Consider the following 4,160-nt stretch of genomic DNA (forward strand, 5'->3'; position numbering starts at 1 on the left):
ACTCCTCAGTCCCTACTCTAATCAGGGAATTTTGAGCATCTTGGCTAGCCTAGTAGTTAGAAAGCCTGGTAATCAAGGAAATGAATGATTGCACTTCCTAACTCCTGACTTACATACTACACAGTGCTCTGATCAGCTGCTTCAACAAGTGTTCCCATTACTTAACTTACTGCCTCTGGTATCATCTCCACTTCCTTCTCTTTGCACTCATGCTAGCATGCTTATTTAGAAAGCCAACATTCCTTAAGCATAGAATTATAAGAAAATACTATAAGCCCTTCTGTGGATGCAGTTGAAAACCTAGAGGAAATGAATACTTTCTTTTAAAAAAAAAAAGACTAAAATTGACTTACATTACTAAAAGTCATAGAATTGTACACTTAAAAATTGCACATTATCAAAAGTCATTGAATTTTGTGACATGTAAATTATACCTCAATAAAGCTGTTTAAAAAGAATTTATTTAAAAAACTGATTTACAAAACAGGACAAAACTTGAATAGATCAGTTATCATAGAAAGTATGTAAAAATAATTGAAGATCAGTCATCTTAAAAAGAATCAGAATTAAAGAGTGTCACAGCTGAGTTCTGTTTCATCTGTAAGGAAAAGGTCATTCCTTTACAATTCAAAATATTATAGATCATATTAAAAGTTAGAAATTGCCCCAACTCATTGCATGATTCCAACAAAATGTTAATACCAAAACCTGATTAAAATTGTACAAAAATGGAAAATGATAGCCTGATCTCACTTAGGAATTGAAATGCAAAATATCAAATAAGTATTAACAAAGAAAATCCAGTAGCATATCAAAACAATGCTCTATGACCAGGTAGGGTTTACTGCAGAAATGTAAGGAAATTCAAGATTATGGAGTCTCTCAACATAGTAGATGACATCAACAAATTAAAGAAAAAAATAATATGATCATATCATTAAATGCCAACAAAGCTTTTGTTTTTCTCAGAAACAGTTGCACTCCTTGGGTGTTTGTTTTGGCCCATGATAATAGTCTGGATACGTGTCCCCACTGGATCTCAGGTTGAAATTTGATCCCTGGCTGGGTGCACTGTCTCATGCCTGTAATGAGACAGTGGGAGGCTTTGGGAGGCTGAGGCAGGAGGATCACATGAGCCCAGGAGTTAGAGAGCAGGCTGCTCAACATAATGAGATCCCCGTCTCTACAAAAGAAAAATTTTAAAAGTAGCTGGTGTGGTGGTACATACCTGTAGTTCCAGCTACTGGGGAGTGTGAGGCAGGAGGATTGCTTGACCCCAGAGTTCAAGGCTGCCGTAAGCCATGATTGCACCACTGCACTCTATCATGGGTTAAAGAGTAAGACCTTGGAAAAAAAAGAAAAAAGAAAGAAAGGAAAGGAAAGGAAAAGGAAAAGGAAAGGAAAGAAAAGAGTTTTATTCCCAGTGTTGGAGGTGGGGCCTAGTGGGAAGTGTTTGGCACATCCCTCATGAATGACTTGGTACAGTCCTGCAGTTCAGTGAGTATATGTTCTGTTAGTTCCATGCAAGAGCTGGTTGTTGAAAAGATCCTGATACCTCCTCCCTGCCTTCTCTTGCCTTCTTTCTTACCATGAGATTTCTGCACATGCCAGCTCCCCTTTGCCTTCCATCATGAGTGGAAATAGCCTGAGGCCCTCACCAGAAGGTGTGCTGGCACCATGCTTCTTGCACAGCCCTCAGAACCCTGAGCCAAATTAACATCTTTTTTTTTTCTTTCAATAAATTACCCAGCCTCAGGTATTCCTTTATAGCAACACAAATGGACTAAGACAACCCATGAACTCATCCCCTGGGTATCAGCCACTCTGTCAGGTAATGCTAACCCGGGAAAGTATGAGGATCTCCTCACAATCTGTCAGAACCTATAGCTTCAGGAAGTGGGGGATTTATTTTTCCTCACTTTTCAGGGCAAGTTTCTTCAAGTGACACTTCCGGTGAACGCATGCACAGACAAATATGGGGGCAGTAAATGAGAAGGCTCCAGCTTGAAGATTAAGCTGTCATAAAGAGGGGGACAAAATCAGAAAGAAGTGCAGGAAGACTAAGCCAGTGTCCAGATGCTGACACAAATCAGTTTATGGCTTTTGCTCACCTCTTCAGCTTTTCTAGGCCTCAGTTTGCTTGCCTGTGAAATGTGGAGCTCTTTAGATCCCTTGGTTAGGTTCTTGTCTGCTCCAGAATTATATGATTGCTCTGCTTGACTAACTTTGAAAGATATACAGGGAAGAATTACCTGCACATTGAGTAAGGTCTGTGAGTATTGAGCTTTAATATGAAGGTTGGAATTCTTCCCTGGTATTTATTTTTAAATGTAATTTAACTTAATTTAAACATTTTTATGGGTATGTAATACTTGTACAAATTTCCTGATATTTTGATCATGTCTTATTATCAATTCTTTTCTTCTATAAGAAGTGACAGCCAGGCACAATGGCTCACGCCTGTAATCTCAACACTTTGGGAGGCCAAGGCGGGCAGATAACTTGAGGTCAGGAGTTCAAGACCAGCCTGACCAACATGGTAAAACCCCGTCTCTACTAGGCATAGTGGTACATGCCTGTAATCCCAGCTACTTGGGCAGCCGAGGCAGGACAATTTCTTGAACCTGGGAGGCGGAGGTTGCAGTGAGCCGAGATTACACCATTGCACTCCAGCCTGGGCAACAATAGTGAAACTCCATGTCAAAAAAAAAAAAAAAAAAAGTGCCTGACTGCTTGGCTGTTTATGGGAGAAATTAATGGCAAAGAGCATTCAATAGGCAAAGTTGTGTTTTGCACACAATTTTAAAGCAGTGTACCTAAGGCAGTATTTATCAAATAGAACAGATGTAACTTGTATTTTAAAAGTGGGTTGGGACAGTAAAATATGAATGGAAAAATACTTGGTGTTTTAGTCCATTTGGGCTGCTCTAACAAAATACCTTGACTAGGTGGCTTATAAACAATAGGATTGTTATTGTTTTTGTAAGCCACCCGTCAAGATTAAGGTGTCAGCAGATTTGGTGACTGGGGAGGGACCACTTTGTCATAGACCAATGTCTTCTTACTCTAACCTCAAATGGTAGAAGGGACCAGGGGTCTCTTTGGAGCTTCTTTTATAAGGAAATTAATCCCATTAATGAGGGCTCCTCCCTCATAACTTAATCACCCCCCAAAAGGTCCCACCTCCTAATACATCATCTTGGGGGTTAGGATTTCAACATGTAAATTTTGGGGGACACAAACATTTAGACCATAGCATTAGTTTTAAATAAAACACATCTCACACTGAGTCTCCAAAGGAGGTATCCCATCCCCCAAACAGGGTTAACCTCAGCTAGCTCTCCTCCCTCCTTCCCTTTCTTTCCAGCAGAGCCTCAGAGGACTAGCATTTCTTAGAACATCTTTGGAAAATGCTAAAATCACAAAGTAAACTTGCCAACTGAGAAATAAAAACAAAAGTCACCAAGACTTCATGTTTGCCTTTTGTGGGCTGTTTAAGGCATTAAAAGCTAAATGAAACCATTTTTTTTTCTCACGATCATGTGACAAACCCTGTTTTCCAAAGGTGACTGCGTTCCCTCTGCCTCAGGAGATAGATGTGAAATTAGAGACGTGTGGGCTGCTCAGAAAGGCCCAGGTGGCAGCCACGGAGATGGATTTGTTCACCATTCCTGGGTAAGAGCAGCAAGCGTCAGGGAGATCAAGTCATCACTGCCCTAAATCCCTAATCATGTCGGCCTCCACTTCATAAACCAGTGGGGCAGGCAGCCACGCGAAAGCCTAAAGGTTAAGCACATACCATTGACCTGAGAGAAACGAGTTTTCTCACATCATTAAATACAGCCTTGACTGATCACACCAAAAAGTGCCCTGGGAGCATTATTTAAGGCTTAGATGTTCCACCTACATTTGTGTGACACAAAATCAATATCTTTCCCCTGCCTTTGTTTGCCTGGATTATGTTTAACTACTAAATGGCTTTTAGGACACCAATTAGATTTATCATCGTGCATTTTACACAGGCAGGTGTGTGAACAAGAAAAATAGGAATATGTCTTCATTTCCTTTCCCTCTAGGTTGTTAGCACAAGAAACATGAAACAGCTTATCTGGAGTATGCTTCTATGTCACACATACACGATTTATAATCCTTATAGCAGA

The sequence above is a fragment of the Pan troglodytes genome, chromosome 16 (assembly GCF_028858775.2).
Source record: "Pan troglodytes isolate AG18354 chromosome 16, NHGRI_mPanTro3-v2.0_pri, whole genome shotgun sequence".
NCBI classification, from domain to species: Eukaryota; Metazoa; Chordata; class Mammalia; order Primates; family Hominidae; genus Pan; species Pan troglodytes.